This window comes from Diceros bicornis, chromosome 18 (assembly GCF_020826845.1).
Source record: "Diceros bicornis minor isolate mBicDic1 chromosome 18, mDicBic1.mat.cur, whole genome shotgun sequence".
NCBI classification, from domain to species: domain Eukaryota; kingdom Metazoa; phylum Chordata; class Mammalia; order Perissodactyla; family Rhinocerotidae; genus Diceros; species Diceros bicornis.
Window position 1 is genome coordinate 53,356,553 of NC_080757.1, and position 17,699 is coordinate 53,374,251.

General features: G+C 49.3%; 1 long non-coding RNA gene across 2 annotated transcripts in view; it reads right to left on the minus strand.

Moving 5' to 3' along the window:
- Positions 1 to 17,699, minus strand: part of LOC131417694 (uncharacterized) — a 150,019-nt gene that overhangs the window by 20,790 nt on the left and 111,530 nt on the right. Inside the window, exons 2-3 of one of the 2 annotated variants that reach the window (XR_009222739.1) lie at positions 5,357 to 5,439; positions 4,602 to 4,957 (exon numbers count right to left, since the gene is read on the minus strand). This is a non-coding gene — a long non-coding RNA (uncharacterized LOC131417694). The remainder of the gene's footprint in view (positions 1 to 4,601; positions 4,958 to 5,356; positions 5,440 to 17,699) is intronic. The other variant, XR_009222738.1, reaches the window with a different exon arrangement.

Here is a 17,699-nt window from a genome sequence, read left to right on the forward strand (position 1 = left end):
AAAAGAATCTCATACACCTCTTCGGGGAATCCTTCTTTCCCTACTCGTGTATGGTCTCTCCTACAAAATTTTTTTAAAAAAATAGAAAGAGAAAAAGAAAATATGAAAATAAAAAACGGGAGGAAAAAAAAAAACCTCACTGAAATAGTTTGGGGATTTACTTTTTTTTTAATCCTCAGAAAGTCCCTTTCGCTACCTGGTTTCTAAAACAGACGGTAAACACAGATGACATCAGGTTGGGCAGCACCGGTGTCTCACCGCCAGGGGCTCCCGGCAGGTGTGAGGCTGACAGGTTGAGAAAAGATGACACTACTTCTATCCTTAGAAGATGAAACCAAGGAGGAGAAATGACAGAAGCAGCTGAGCGCTGGGTGTGGCGGGAAATCTGATACCCCGCCAGCCGTTGGCCTTTTGGGTGAACTCCACTCATCTAGATGGGACGTGGAGCTCCCTCTTGGCAAGCTTTGTTTATTCCATCTCTCAGGTATCACCCGATGCAAATCCCACCCCCCTCCCGGGGCTCGGAAAGGTCGGGCTGTGGCTGTGTTAGCTCCATGGAGCCCCCCGGACTTTCCAAACTGAATTTTGAAATCCACTTGCTGCGACAGTGGCTTTGGCTCGACCCTTGCAGAGTGCGAGGGACTTTCCCTGCTACACACGTCTTGCACATAGTTCTCACGTCTGAGAATGCGCCAGCCAAGCTGTGTCGATAGCACCGAGGGTACAGATGCCAGAAGAGAGAGACTCCACCCCTGGTGGCTGGCTCAAGAGACCAAGTGAGTCATCAGGCCTGAGCAGTGACCATGATGTCCCAGGGTGAAGTCGGAGGCCTGGGGACAGAGCCTGCTGTGGAGACGCGAGCCACGGTGACTCACATTTGGACCCCGAGGGGAAGTTCCGTCTGTGAGTCCTCTGGATGGCTCTTGTCCCCCGGGTGAGGTCATCCCCACTGCCGCTCAGAACTGGGACTTGCTTCTTCCTCCCAGAGCCCCAGCTTTTCGCTCTCAATTATGGTTATGGCAGAAATCATCATTTTAGCCACAGCACCTCTCCCCTACCCATCGCACACACATGATGGATGAACCTGAGGAATGAGCATGTCCTCCCTGGGCGTCAGATTTTTCATCTGTAAAAATAGCTCTTCCTCCTGATGATCTCACACAGGAACCTTTGGGCTAAAAGGCAGTGACTATGACAGTCCTTTGAAGGGAGTATGCTAAATCAATGCAAGTCGGTCATATTGTAATATGACTGTTTACGACTCCTGCTACGTGGACCCAGCCATCAGGCCACCATCTCACTCCATCTCCCTGGCCTCGGTCTGGAAGTAGAAGAGAACAAGGCACAGGGTAATAAAGCATCCCCAGCAGAGCCGGTGCCCAGCAGCTTGGTGGAATCATTCAGAAATACACCTAAGCTCGGGAGAGAGAGGCAGGTAAAGACTCCGCTCTGCCCATTGACTTCTCCTTTCTCCATGCATTTCCAACAGAGCACGCACACATTTCTAAGGCATCATCAGGTAAAATGGGGTCCGGGCCATGGTCCTCAGCTAGCTCTTCTGCCACATGCATGAGTGACACAGAAGTCCCCCAAAGACAACACTAGGCATTCCCTTCCGGGCTCAGGTTTCAGTGCAATCATGGGACGTTTGCTAACAACCACCAAGACCACATCCCCACGGAAGCATTCTAAGAAAGACACTGCTTCAGAGGTGAGCTCTGCCCCACCTGGACGGTCACTGTGACCACAGGATACAAAAGACAAAAGAGGAATGATAACATTCCTGCAACTCTCTCACGCATTCCTCAAACTGTAAAGTCCCACGTTCTTGGAGGGGGAGGAAGATGAGAGGAAGGTAAGAAGGCTGCAAGGCAACAAGACTAGCCCCCGCAGGGCTGCAGGGAGACCCCGAGGGATGACCTCGAGCAGCATTAGTCACTCCATGGATAATGCCACTGTCAGGTGTCCCCTGAGAGCAGCCTGCACCCCTCACTGCCCTAACACAACTGGAACAGGTAAACGGGGGTATCTGGCCTCTCTCCTCCGATAATTTTTTCCCTGTTCCCTTTATTTTTCCTCTTTCACGTCTAGTCTTTGCTGCTGGGCGTGCAGCCTGCCAGTGTGACCCCTGGTGGCTTTGCAGGAAAGGAGGACAGAAGGAGAAGAGAGTGACTCTCATATTAAGCCATGACCCCAAGGCGAGAGGCGATCCTAAATCAGGAGTCACGGCTGTTAAGAATCACCCCTGAGAGGTGGCATCACAGAGTCAGCTCAGCACGAATGTCATTCTCTTGTCATGTGTATGATAGTGGATAGGACAGGGGCCAGCACCTTCAATGCCCCTTTTCTTTGCACCCTCACCCCTCAGCTGCCCTGTTTCTCTCGGCTTCCATACCATCCTTAGTACGTGGGATCACAGCACATTTCGCTCAAAATCCTGCCACGGCTCCCAGTTCCCTCGGAGGGAAAGCCTGATGTCCCCCAGGCCCTCCCTGGTTGGGGTCTCATCCCGGGTTCTCAGTTCCCTCCTTAGCTCCAACCCCGTCAGCACTCGTGACCTCAAACACACCAGGTACATTCCTGCGTTGGCCTGGAGGCAGCTGTTCCCTGCAGAAAGCACCTCCCACAAATGTTCACGGGCTCGCTCACCTTCTTGGGGCTTGCTCACCTCCTTCAAGCCTGTGCTCAAATGCCACCTTCTGATTGAGGTGTCCGCCCTGTTCAACGCTGCACCCAGCCCTCCACTCCCTGCCCAGCACACTTGAGCTGTGTTTCCTGCCCCATTTCTATTTTTCGCAGAACACTGTCACCTTCTTATGTACTAAATAATTTACTTTTACTATTTTGCTGTTTATCATCTACTCTCCCCCCATTGGAAGGCAAGCTCCATGAGAGCAGGATCGTGTTCTCTGCCTAGAACAGGCCTGGCACGTGGCAGACACCCAATAACTACCTGTTAGACGAATGAATGAATGAATGAGGGAGTCACTGCCATTCCGATGGGGGTAGGGGCTGTGTGTCTATGGAATGAACTAGCACTCAGGTGCGGGTCACCTGGGGAGGGAGGGAAGAGGGCTGGCTAAGGCAGAGTGCTGTTTTCAGAAAGGCTGTGCTTGCATTTTACTGGAAATCCCCTGGAGTCACTCATTAACACCCCCACCCCCACACACAGCCTGCCAGTCACCCAAACCCAGACAGCAGCGGAAGAACAATTCCAACGACTGACTCTCCTTTCCGGGCCCATCCTCCCACCCGTTCAGCCACACCACTGTCTGAGCACCTAGTCTATTCGGGATCCCAGAATGAGCAGGGAAAAGGGATAGGGTGAAAGAAACACCCAAGGAAAGAAAACAAGCCTCGTTCCCACCCCACCCCCACCCACTCGCAAGGCACCAGCTGGGGAGGCAAAGCACACATCGCAGGTCAAGTCCTGAAGTTGAGATGATGCGCCAGGTGAAGGAGCAGCCGGCACCATGGGGGCCCCGTGATTGCGGGGTTTTGAGGTGAGGCACATAGATGGGGACGTGGGGGGAGCACAGAGGCAGGGTGCAGAAATATTCTAGTCTTGGGGGTAGGATGCAAAGCAGGTGAGCTTGGCTGAAAGGACTCAAACGTGAGTGGAAAGTGGTGGGTGACAAGACTGGGTGCCCAATGAGATGTGGTTGCTGAGACAATAAGAGGCATGATAGGTTTTTTTCTTTTTTAATCAGAAAGTGACGTGATAAATACTAGGTTTAAGAACGAGGCTGAGGGAAGAAACAAACAGAATTACTTTAGGGAAAAAGGACTGGAAAGTTGGGTCCCTGTGGGTATCCCAGCTTGTGCTACTAAAGCCAAGACCAGTGTGGTGGCTGGGAGAAGGGAAGAGAAGGATCAAATCAGCAAATCACTGTGGAGTAATTGTCAGGACTTAGTATTCTAGTGGACAGAGGAGTTAACACAATCGGCCGCCTTCCTTCTAATTGATCCGTGTGAAATAAGACAACCGAGGAGGTGAACTAACAGGGCATCTATTACGATCCAGACTTGTTATTTGCATTATCTCATTTAACTCACAACCTCCCCTGAGCACAGGTATTAGCATCACCATCTTACAGATGAGGAAACTAAGGCTTTGTAATTTACCCAAGATCACATCCAGAGCTGATAAGAAAAAAGAAAACCCTGACATTTATTGTATGCTTAATACATCCCAGACACTGTGCTGCTAGGCACAGAACTGTGTGTATTCTCTCATTTCACGCCCCAACATGGCAGAGATTATCTTACTATCCCCCATTTTACAGATGTGGACACTGGAGTCTGGAGAAGTGAAGGTCACCAGCCTGTGGTTACAAAAGGAGGAAGTAGTGGGAGTAGGATTTGAACCCAGGCCTTCTGGGCCCATGCTCTTCACCGCTACGTTCCACCAATAGTGGCAAATTTGCAACATAACCTGTCCAGTTCCAATGCCCTGCTTTGCATTGCACAGCACTCCCTCCCCCCCCAGGCTCCGCAGGAAAGAGAGAGAGGATCTGCCGCCTCCATTCTTCTCGCCCATGTTCTAATTAAGCTTCCAGCTACATTGGCTGTACTGACATGTACGTATGACCGAGACTTACAGCCAGAACTGCAAACACTGCGGATGGTGGGGTCTAGACAGCCATGGGTAAATCTAGCCTTTGCAGGCAGGGAGTGGCCCCTTGCCCCACATCCTGCTTTATTAGGGCCAGACTTCAGTCGGCAGCATTCCAGAAAGTCCTGAGATCCCCTTTAATGCCAAGGTCACTCTTTGTGCTCCTGAAGGTCAACAGGTGCAATCCATATGGTCCTCTGTCTCCTGGACATGCAGGCTTTGAGTCACCTACTTGACGTGTGCTGCAAGACCTCTGTGCCCTGCCTCGGGCCCTGCAGAGAAAGAGCAGGCAGCAGGAGCTGAGGCACGGCGCACCAGGAGGCTGGGACAATTCACTGTCACCTGGAATGGAAAAATTGCTGGTGTGGGCTCTCACTTTGAATCCTGGCTCCCTCGCTAATTAACCCTGTGACCTTGGGTGAATGACTGTACCTCGGTTTCCTCGTCTATAGGCTAGGTATAACATGACCCACCTGCCAGAGTTGTGAGAGGTGAGAATGAGTTTAAATAAAACCTGTGAGAACACAGCCTGCCCTAAATTAATCACGATGACTGTTAGTACTTATTAACCTGTGTCTCTGGACCTTCTCTGCTGGCTAACTGCAAGGCCCCTGCCTGCCGATCTCCACTCTGGGCTGGCATGCAGGGGCATTAGGGATGTCCAGGCAAGGGGTGTGCTGCAGAAGGAGGAAAACCCCCAAAGCAAGCAGAGCACCAGGGGTGGGGCTGTGCTCTGATTACCGTGCGCAGCTCGTCTTTTTTCTTGTCCTTCTTTCTTGGTTCGAAGCAACTTCTCCAGGTCAGCCACAAACCTCTGAGTTCACCTGGAAAAAGAAGACAGAGTTACACCAGGAAACAGGATAATAAAACTCATCTTCAAGCTTAAAACGTAGACGGAGTGGTCTCTGAAGGTCAGATAGCCTCCCAAGGACATAGGAGTTTAATAATTGTTTATTCTTCAATATAGAATAAAACTACATTAATTCACTATAAAGGGAGAAATCCATTTCCTATGTCAGTCATTGACCTGGCAAACTGAAGAATACTTTCAAAGAAACACAGTTTATCACCATAATAAACTAGACCTAGAATAAACTAAGATGTAAATGGTTATTACACTAGATAGTAACTTTTTTCAAGTTATAACAAAACAAATTCCCAATGGATTTCACTACAAAATAATCTATTGCCACAGTTCTGAGTTGTTCTGTTTGTATTGGGCCTTTTACCCAAAGACTCCTACGACACTATTTCTGAAGTTTTATGTGTTCTGACCTTACAGTATGTCTGAATTCACTAAATGGGATAACACATGAGGAGTATCTAGCTCTGGGCTCGGCCCCTATCGTGCGCTCAATAAATATTAGCTATGCTTTTATGGATTTTACTCCTTTGTGGGTTTCTAGAGAGCAAGTCTATTCCAGACCATGCACATAATTCCTGAGCAGATGTGCAGTTATCAGCATAGTTGCTGTTGCTGCTAAAATAGATATTTAATCTTTAAATCCGACCTCTGTTCAACCTAATTCAGACACCAGGAAGAGTAGTATTTCAAAAGGTGTTTAAAGATAATAGCCCGTTCTCAGCTTCCCCATCATTAGGCTCAAAGAAACCACTCTAGACCCTTGGTTGGCAAATGAAAACAGAGAAAAGAAAGAAAACGGGGAAAAACAATACCATCAGATTTGAAACAGAAAACTTGTAACCTTCACTCACAAGAGAAAGGATTGTTTGGGCGGCGTTTGTTCTTTTGTTGGATACTCACACACATCATCTTGGGGCTTGGATCACTCCTGTGGTTTCTAGAGTTACTGAGGACAAGGGCCAGGCTCGTACTCTGCAGCCAACCCCATCAACCAACGCCCGCCACCAGAGCGGGGTCCCCTTGTGTTCCGGCACCCCCTGCCCCAATCCTGGGGACACGTTTGCTGGGCCTGGCTTCCTCTATTACACCCATGAACTTATCCCAGGACGAACCTCCAGTGCAATATAGAGGTCTTAACTGGAGGGCAAAGAACTCGACAATTTTAGCTCTGATGAACTGTGCAACACGTGGGGCCTAACTAGACGACTCGCAAATGCTGGAAAAGTCACCCAGGAGAAGCAAGCAAAACTGCAAGATATCCTCCACCTCTGCCTCTGGCCCCAGAATGGATTCCTGTCCCTGCTACTACTTTATGCAAAGCCATCCCCACACCCAACTCATGTTCTGTTTATTATGTGGAAAGCATCCGATAAGCTCATTCACGCTCAAGCCTAGATGAACGGAAATGGTTCCAGCCTTACCCTTCCAGGGGAGACATGAAACTTAACACAAGTAAACCTGAACTCATCCTGCCCCCACGACGTTTCAATCCAGCCAGTTCAGTAGCAGACACTGGGGACAGGGGTAGTGGGAGACGGGAGGGGGTCTTCTTTAAATCCTATGGTGGGGGGGACCAGATGAGGAGAGGAGGGAGGGTTCTCACAGCCAAGGTTCCCAGACTTGGCTACTCCCTGAAATCATCGTCCCCCTCCCCTGCGCAGCTGGAAAATCATACTGAAGCCTGGGGCCTACCCACGTTCTGATTGATACAAAGTGAGGTCCGGGCACTGGGTTTAAAAAAATTTTTTTACGTTCCCCAAGTAAGTCTAATATGCAGCAAAGTTTGAGGATCATCTGGAGATCTTGATAAAATTCATATTCAGTAGGTCTGAGTAGGCAGCCTGAGATTCTGCATTTCCAACAAGCTCCTGGGTGAACCCAACACTGGAAGGCTGGGTAGCAAGGGCCTAGAAGGGATCCCCTCAAACACACTCCTCATGCCCCCTCCCCAGTCAAGCTAATTGACCCCACTCCGCTCTCCTGCCAGGGATTTCCCCTCCTGGGGTGGAAACCACCTCTTCTCAGCAGTTCCCGAGACCTGGCTAGCTGACTTCTGGAGTGCCAGATGGGTGAGAGAGACATTACTCACATCCCAGGGGACAGCTGCCCCCTTCGCTCTCTCCTATCATCTGGTTCTGGACAATCCAATCTCTAGCCTGAAATACGCTTCTAAGAACCACTGCATTAAACCAAATGGTTTGCTTCTGCTCTGTTGCTGAAAACAAGTAAAGGTCTCTTTCCCCTTTGATTTTTGCGTCGGCATGGCCATCCAGGGCAGGCAAGATGCAGGTTTCCCGGGACCCTGGGTGGACGTGGATCCTGCCTCCCTCTGCCCACAGCACACTGGCTTCGACACCCGCCATGTGGAGCCCTGCCGCAGCTGCGCACACACCTCCCTGCTGCCTTTATGTCCTCAGTGCGGATGACAGTGAGACAGAGTGGATGGCACTCCCTCAGACACAGGCCAACAGCAGCACGCCACACCCCACACCAAACCTCTGAGGGAGGCCAGAGGCTGCAACCGGCTACCCACAGCCTGCCCTCAAAGGTCCTTTCCTTCCTCCTGCAACCCCCACCCGGACAGGTTCCTTCCTGACATCTCCAGGGATGCCTTGAACCAAACACCACCTAGTGGTTTTCGGCCCAACCACCTCCAACCAAGATGGAAGGGCCTGGTCCTCCTGGAGACTTTGACTGAGGAACAAAAGGCCTGGCTGGTGAAGGCACAAGAAGACATTACCTGGAACATGTCCAGTCCCACACCAACTCACTGCCTTCTCCAAAAAGTGCACCACCTACCTGTGAGCCATGCTGACAACAGAAGGCCACATACTGCAGTAGAAGACCAGGGCGGAGAAGGAAAAATAAGTAGGATAGGACACTACATTTCAATACTTCATAAGCAAGAGCCCCCTCTTTGGCCAAAATAAAGGCTGCAATTTGGGGAACTCTTGGACCTTCTGAATGGGTCCAAAATCAGAGGGGAAGGACTTGTACTAAACAGGCCACGTAGCTGTCAGGAGGCCAAACCACTGGGTCCCATTTCTAGGAACCTACCTAAGGCCGACACACTCACTGAGAACAGGAGGCAGTGCCCGGGACCGAGGATACTTTTAGGTGCCCATGAAAATGGTCTAGTTTCTTTTAAAATCTGAAGGAATAAAATGAGTATAGTATTAATGCCTATAAAACAATGAATCCAGCCTGGATGATACTCGTCTTTATACCATTGCCATATTTTTTTTTTCTGGAGGAAGGGGCCTATGAAGACAAAAGTGCCTAAGGTCATGAGCATCCTAATTCAGCCCTGAATTTGCCTACTTCCTTCCAGTCTCCAAACTTGCCACCCTTTACTCAGGTCCTGTGTTTAATGCCCCCATCGAACCCCAATACCACTGCTCTTCCTCAGAGACCCCACCCCTGCCCGAAGACCCTCCCCCAACTGCCTGCTCTTGGTTGACCTGTGACTCAGGCTCTGTCCCAAGCTTGTGTCTGTTCCACCCCAGGCCGCTGGGCCTGATTCTGACCTGGCTCCAACAGCTACGCCCCCGCGCGCACGTGTGGAAGCAGCGCAGCCTGGCAGGGCAGAGCAGCTCCACTGAAGCCCAGCACACACACTCAGCCCCCCGCAGCGTAAACACGGAGCGCACATCACACCCAGGCCTATAAAAGGTAATTATACAATCTCATCTGGCAAATTAGGGCCGCAGAACTGTCTAGTTCGTACAATGAATTCGAGGGTTGGATCAGCAAGAAAAATTAACCTCCATCTTTATTGGGATTTGCCCCCAGGTCAGGATTAGGGTTTATTTATCTTTTTTATTTTCTTGCTGAGGGAGGGTGGAAAGGCCTTCTCGGCTGCCCGCTCCTCCCTCTCCCCACCCCATCTCCGTTTGGCTTTTAGAAAAGCAAGCTGCCCAGTGACCCTTCCCACAAACTACCCAACTCCAGCTAAAATTAAATAAAGCACCAAATAGGAGATAGATAGATAGAAGACCGATAGATGGGGAGGTAGATAGGTGGGTAGATAGGTAGATAGATAATTTTTCACAAAAGAAAAGTTGGGGCATCCCCAAACCCAAATCCAGGGCTTCGTTAGTTGACACTAACTCATTACAAGGTGAACAAAAGACCTGACATGCCCAGATGGCAATTTACCTCCTAATTATTCTGGCCCAAATCGGAAATGTTTACTTGGAGAACATGCACATACATATATTTCTCTAAATACACTTTTCTCTTTCTCTCTCTCTCTTTTTTCCCCCTCTCCAAGGATTCTTTCGAGAGGAGACGGCTAGTAACAGGAGTTTGTGCCCATCTCCTTAGCTCATTAAACAGCCAGATCACCAAAGAACTGTTAGCACAAGGCCAGGACAAGTTGACATGAGGTGAGGATTACCCTTCACCTAATGGAAGCAAACACTAGGGTAGGCAGCAAGCTTTTTCCTCTTTCCTTTTGCACCTTTCTGGGGGTTTCCCTTGGGGAAGACAATTCCCCATCCAGACTCCTAAATCAGCCCTGCAAAGGAGCACGCGCCCAGGGCTGGAGAGATCAAGCCCTGATTAGTAGAGAGGTCCGTGGCATCCTCACCTTAGCAGGCTACTGCAAATGTCCTTCTGTGTGAGAAAGAAGGCTGTGATGAGTGCAGAGGCTGAGGCGGCATTCCCTACACTTAATGCCAGCATGACCTACCCATGAAATTATTCAAATGTGCCTCTCTAAGCCACTGACCTGGCTCAAAGAAAAGGCGTGTGCTCTTCTAGGCTTACATATGGAGCCTACAGTAGTTTTGCTTTTTAATCAAAGTGGCAATCCACTTTGGATCAGGATTTATTGTATGGGGGCAACTTCATCTCAGAAACATATGTACGGGTGAGTGTATGCGTGTGTGTAGATGTGTACGTATGTATACACTCAAGGACGATGACTTTTTGGGAAAACAAACCAGTTCTACACAACCCCCTTTGACTTGAAACGAAGGAAACGTTTTCTGTGCCTCGTCTGCAAGGATTCTAGGTGACCCAGTTAAAAGTGGTGGAAAGGTACGCTGGAACGTGCAGACTCATTGTCAGCTGGATTACGATCTTTGTAAAGTGTTCTAGCCAAATTTCAGATTCCGATTCCAAAATGGTAGAGACAAGCGTGCGCTTTTTGGAAGGAGATAAACATCCATTCCATGCCGACTGTATTGAATCTTGGAAGGAGGGAGGCAGCAAAGAAAGCATCCCTCTTCCTGAACAACGAATACGGTGACACGAGCTTCATCCTGAAGAACTATCCATTCTAGGTGTGGGCAACAGGCACAGAAGATGGAGAAGAGAAAGCCAAGCCGCCAACAAAAAACGCTGTAGGTGAACAACACGCGTCAAAATTCTCAGCGTCTTGGGAAATGATCAAAATCATGTCACACACATAAGGGTTCCGGAGTCAGAGTCCAAGACTAAAATCCTAACTTGACCACTAACTAGCTGCGTCACCCTTGGACCCCTTTCTGGGTATGCATTTTGTCACCTGAAAATGGGGATAGCAATACTGACTAGTCCTTGTCGGTAGGGAGCCTTCCACGCTGTTAGCCACCATGATTATTGTTATTTCTATTTGAGGATGTAAAATAGGACTACGCTTGTCTCTATTTCACAGGCTGGTTCTGGTACTAAATTAAACCATGTGTTCAACTGTGTAGCACATTTCCCGGCTCGAAGTAATTAATAAATGTTAACTATTACTGTGATTGTAAAAAAAAAATTACAGAATTGCATAGGTTATAAAAACAAACCTGGCAGAAGAAAGCAAAAGGTGTCATCTCTGGGGAGTAAGTTTACGGGTGATTTGTTTTCTTATTTTTGCATGTCTAAAGTGAACAGGCATTGTTTGGTGAAGGAAAAAAAATGCCATGGTATTCAAAAAAAATAAAAATAAAATGGACAGTCATCATCTTGAACTAGAAATAAAACTATACAGTTTTTTTAAAACAGTCAAAATAAATGTTGCAGGATTGCTTGCAAAATCAGAAACAGCTTGGAAATCAGGGATCGATGGGTGCAAGCTTGACCTAAAGTTGGGGTTTGAGGTGAGATCTGGCAAGAGTGCCCTTGGGACGTCCTGCATGATCAGGAGAGAGACACACCAGGCAGCAAGTGCCGAGGGCCATCTCAGAGGCAGAGGCCGCTGTAGATCTCGCTGACAGGAGAGCAGCACTTTCCACTGAAGTACACAGTCAGCGTTGGCTTGAACCATGAACTTGACCAAGAATCCTAACCCAGCTGACAGGCTGCAGGCCACAGGGTTGAGCAGACCTGCTCCGTGGCATTTTCCAAATACCTGTGCCATTATAGACAGAGGGCTCTGATGACATTGGCGTTTCGGTTCAGGACTTACAGCCCCCGAGCACTTCCCGGAGCCTGTTACACAACCCCAGGCTGGAAACAGAGGCCAAGCTCCATGACACAGCCCGCAGAGGCCGCGCCAGAAATAAGGGGCCTGCTGTCCCACATCAGCGTGGAAAAGACAGAGTGGATCTGAGCCTGAGAACCAAGATCCTCCTGGAGCTCGTCCAGGTGCCCAGGTCTCAGAAGCCTCTCCTCCTCTCCTCTTCCTTGGTTCCTCTTCGTCCTCCTGGGTCCAGCACAAAGAGGGACCCCAGGGCACAGTCCTCAGCCCAGCTGAACTCCTATTCTTTCCCCTCCTTCTCGAAGATTCCCCGAACCCCTGCCCCCTACTTTTTTCCTAAGCCCCAGTGTGCCAGCTGCCTACAGAGCAGGCTGACCACTGATTCCCAAATAACCTCCAATTCTCCACATCCAAACGGAACTCCTCCTAACCCCTCAACCAGGCTCCCCTCGGAACCTCCTCATCTCAGGGAATTTAACTTCACCCTCTCAGTTACCCAGATGGGTACCCCTAATATCGAGTTGATCACTCTACCTTCGGTCATTCCCTCTGCTAACGTTGTTCATGATCCATCTTATATTCCCCTGGCCACGATAATAGCTCTGGCCCTCATTAACCTCAGGTCAGGAATGTTCCCATAATAAGAATGTCATTTATTGTTGACTGTGTCCCAGCCCTTTACTTGTATTACCTCACTTAATTGCCTCATCTCGTATCACTTCTCGCCTTGTTCTCTCTCTCTCCACACACTGGCTCTACTCCTGGACTGGAAAGCTCCAAGCTCTTTGGTGCCTCAGGGCCTTTGCGCTTGCTGTTTCCTCAGCCTGAAACACTTTGCTTAATTTCCAAAGTCTCTGCTCAGACAGTACGACCTCAGAGAGGCCCTCCCTGATGACCCTATTACACAGGACACTCAAGCATTACAACCCACTGTGTTCTTCACAGCATTTAACCTAACCTGAAACGATTGTGTTTATTTCATTTTAGTTTGTGTCTCTACCTACTAGACTATAAGATCCCCAAGTGTAGAGAGCATGTTTGTTTTGATCTCCATTGTGTGATCAGCATACATTGTACGATACAGCCCTCTTTGGGTTGAACGAATGAATGAATATTAGTACCCTTATGTGAAAGATAAGGTAATTGACGCACAGGAGGATTTAAAACTTGCTCAAGGTCACGTGGCCAGTAAGTAGTTGAGTCAACATTTGCACGGAGCTCCTCTGGCTCCAGGGGTAAAGCTGAGAGTGACCTTGCTATTCTGCCTTCTTCTGCTGCAATAATCTCCCACCTGGGCTCCTTGACTTCAGACTTGTCTGTTCCAGTCCCTTCCATATAGCTCTCCCAGCTTATCATTCTAAAATATCAATTAGCTCTACCAAACTCTGCTCAGCAGTGGTCAATGGCTCCCTACTGACTTCCATGCACAGACCAAACCCACTGCCTGACATCGGAGGCCATCTGCCCTCTGATGGCTCCTCTTCTCTCTCCAGGCTATTGTAGGACTTCTCTGCAGGCATCTTATCTAATCTTGCTCACCACAGCTGCAGTACCCACCTTGCTCTGCATCTCCCCAACACCTTCCCTTTAAGCCCAACTCAAGTCCCACCTCCCAGGAGAATCCACTTGACTTCTCAGCCCTAGGTGACCGCTGACACTTGCGCTCCATATTACTGCCCGCATCTCACATTTGCACCAAACACAAGGTAACAGAGGGGAGAGGTGATCTTTCCTCTCTCCCCAAGGCAGGCAATATGCCTCATGTGTTTGGATTCCCAGAGCCCAGTACAGTGCACAAACCATTAACAGCAGCCATGCTGCTCTGCCATGTTCTTTGGCCTGTGGTAACCGATAAATGCAGGTGGCAGCCCTTAACAATGGCAAAGCTCTCTCAAGACTGCTAAGCCAGAAGAGCTGGACTTGCCGCTCCTGGTGGTTCTCAGACCTCTTTCCCAATCCACCTTCATCTGGAGCTCTAACATCGGTCCTACTTTGAGCTCTCTCCTGGATCTTCCTTGAGAAGAATCTCTAACATGAGCCTAAAGATGGAGCCCAACATACTGTGCTTTAAAAAAAAAAAAAAAAAAAAAAAAAAAAAAAAAAAAATTACAGTTTATGAGCCCATTGTGTTTTCTCTTTTAAAACCACACGTTTTTGCCCCTAGGGACACCCCCTGAATACGATGTCATACCCATCAGCAACATCGAGGTGGAGCATCCCTGGCAGAGATCAACTTGTCGCTGTGGTTGAGCACCACTCCCAGCCTGCTGAGGGCTGACCCACAGAAGGTGTGCTAGGCCCAGGTCCCCAGCCCTCCCGCCAAGCCTTGGGCCCCGTCTGTCGGTTTCACCATGTTTAAATGGAAAATAAAATGCTCAACTCAAAACACTTTTCCAATGATATTTTAAGGAAAAATGAGATCACAGAAAATCAGGGAGGTAACTTTAAATGGTGTGACCCCAAGCAACTTTCTTTTTTCAAAGAATCCCCTGAGAGGCTTGTTCACCAGATGAGGGAGGGCACATCTGGGGAGACCTTAGCCCTAGAGACCACCTGGGTGGCAGCAACACACACTAACACGAAAAACTCTTAGGATGCTACATAAGCCCACACCCTCACTGCAAACAGCCTCCTCTTCTGTGAGGCTCAGATGGACCCTGAGGTCCCTTAGGTTTGTGAAAGCGGCCGACAGCCCCCTTGCCAGCCAGGTCAACATTCTGCCTCTGCCAGAGATACCAAATGTTTCCTAAACCCACCCCAAGTCCAGCTCACTGAGCTATGAATAGTTATTAACGTTAACTCAGGGCATTAATTAAAAAACGTTCAGCCAGGCAAATTCTCATACTTTTAAAAAGTCATTTGGGTAATCGCCTTTCCATGCCGCAAACTTTCCAAAGGACTGACAGGTTGACATTTCACAATGTTGTTTGTTTTAATCAAGAAGGGGGAAGGAGCCAGTGTGGTTCACCAGTTCATTTCTCAGGTGCCCTGATTTATTGATTGGCAAATCCCCACTTAAAAGCTGTACAGTGGGGCTGGGGGAAAAAGAGGCTCCCGCCTCCTGGGGTTGGTGTCTGGACTGGCGAGAAGAAAACCGGCCGCAGGACATCGCCACAACCCTTCTCCCATCCCTCCCCCTTCCCCCCACACCCAGCCCCCCACGTCCCCTGGGTGGCACTGCGGACCCCCCAAGCCCGACTCCAGGCTGCTCACCACCCCCAGCCATCTACCAGAGAAGGGCTGCTTCCTGCACCAATACCCAACGACAGTGCTACTTCAGCAACCTTAGGAGTCAGGGGGCAGTGGGACTAAATGGTTCTCAAATTTCCTTCTTAAAGCAGCAGAACCCAGAATCAGGGGTTCAGGTATGACTTTGAACCCCACTCCTGCCATTTATAAGCCTTGAATTTCCCTGTGCCTCAGTTTCCTCCTCTGTCAACAATTTGTGTAATAATGGTACCCACCAATGAGGTTGTTTCGACGGTTAAATAAATTAATATTGGTAAAGCACTTACAACAGTGTCTGCAGCATAATAAATACTACCTAAGTGTTAGTTTTAAAGACCTCTCTCCTCCCTAACAAACTTGAATTCAGGACCCCAACAGTTAAGTAAAAACAGAGTCGGACCTGCCCTGGCTTCCCACGGAGCCACCGAGGCCCCTCCAAGGCCCTGCAGAGTCCCGGGGCCCACAGTTTGACAGCTGCAGCTCACTCTGAGGCCTGAAGACACTCGACTTTCCATGTGACACATATAAGCCTGCCCACGTCATGAGGTCTTTTAAGAAAAGACAAATGAGCCCTCCTGGGAAGGCGGCCCCCAGCACTGCGGGCTCCCTCTCAGGTCCCCGGTGTCCAGGGGCAGGCAGACGACAGAGGGCCAGGCAGGGTGAGGCATGAGGTTTGTGTGGAGGTGCACGCTGACCACCCAGCACTTCCTCAGGACCGCACTGTGACCGGCTGGCCTAACGGACACAGACAGCAGCCACCACACGCCCCTGAGGGAAGGAGGGGTTTTCTTAGGGAAAAACCACCACAAAGCTTTCCAGCAACCATATAACAACCAAACACACGACACAGACAGGCACAGGCCTCTCTCTAAAATCACTGTACCCCACAGGGGCATGTCAGTGTTGACTGAGCACCTACTACCTGCTAGTTATCAGCCCAGGCACCAGAAATACAAAGCAGAGAAGGCCGCCCAGCTCCTCACAGCTGAAAACTTAGTAGGAAAGATGATGCCAAAAATGACTAGTGCTCATATTTTGCGATCTGTATTACAATGTATTCTATATGTATATTATGTATTATAGATAATGTTATATGTTATATATTACATATGTATATTACTTATGTTATGTTATACATTATATATATGTATGTATGAGGAATACATATAATATGCCCAATGTGTACAGTGAGGCTAGGGGAGAAGGGGGCTCCCACCTCTCTGGGGTGGCAGAGTTGGGGACATCTGGGCAGGCGAGGAGAGAAATGGCTGCAGGGTCATTTGCCAGGGGCTTAACTTGGTTTAGTGGAAAGAAGGATGTTGGGCATATCTGGATATTAATTACAACTTGGGCGCTTTTTAGCTGGACAATCTTGGGTGCCAGGATTTTTAACACTTTTTTGAGCATCAGTAAAAAAGTATAATACATACATACCCCCAGGCAGGCTGGCAGTAGGTGGTCAATTAACTGCCAAGGAGACAAACGGAGAAAGCCTGGCAGAGGGCGAGCTCCTGCTCAGCTGAGCTCAAAGTCAGACAGGCAAGCGAGAGGCCCTCATGGGAGTTCGGTGGCAGCACGGGCTGACTCTGCATTTATACTGCTTTATCACCTCCATCAGCAAAATCTGGACCATCATTCCTCCTCCTTCCTGTCTCCCTGCGATGTCTGGGGACACATGAGAACCAAGCTGGGGCAGGGAGTAGGTGCGGGTGGAGAGCTGCGATTTCAGGAGAAAGGCAAGCTGTGAGTTGAAGGGATGATTATTGCACTTGTGGAAGCCATGTGTCGGCAATGGTTGCGGGTTTCTTTGGGTTTATCAGAAAATCCCAACAGAAAAGAAGTGATTTCACCGTGACCAGGAAAGAAGGTGCAGATACTTAAAACTATTAAGCGGAATTCCTAAAGCCCTATAATATGACACCTCCTCTTCCAGGCTCGGCTGACTTGAAAGCCTGGAGCAGTAACCAGGGCCTGATAGATCAGAAGGCTGTTTAACTTGGCTCTCCTGGTCCCACGGCCACAGACCCCTCTCAGGACCTGGTAGCACAGGGACCCAAGCCTGGCTCCTCCCACAGTGTGACACCACTGGCTTCTGGGCCATGTGTGGAGTGTGCTTTTCAGAGACAGTCACTTAAACTGAGAGTCGGAGGTAAGACAAGGATGAGCCTCAGTCATCAAATTCCAGAATTCCAATTAGACCTGGGACCTGTCGGGACTCAGGCTGCACACCCGCCAGCCCTTCTACAGACGTGATTAACCCAGGAGGAAGGCCGGGGGAGACGGAGAGCAAAGCAGGAGAGGTCCGGCCCTCCTGCCAAAAGGCTCAGAAACCCCCAAACACATGGGTAAACAGCCTCTCAGGAAGTACCGACGTGCACACAAGGACATGCGTGTGAAGGAGCACACATATAACTTGCCACCAAGGGCCTGGAGTCTAATGCAGAAACTCGACATAGCCCAACTCCACAGCACACACAACGCACGCACAGGTACAGGCTGAAGAACCAAGCATTACCGCAGCACATGAGCAAGCAAAGTTTTATCAACTTATGGAGGTGAAAGGTCAAGTTCATAACTGAGGAGAAGATTGGTTATACCTA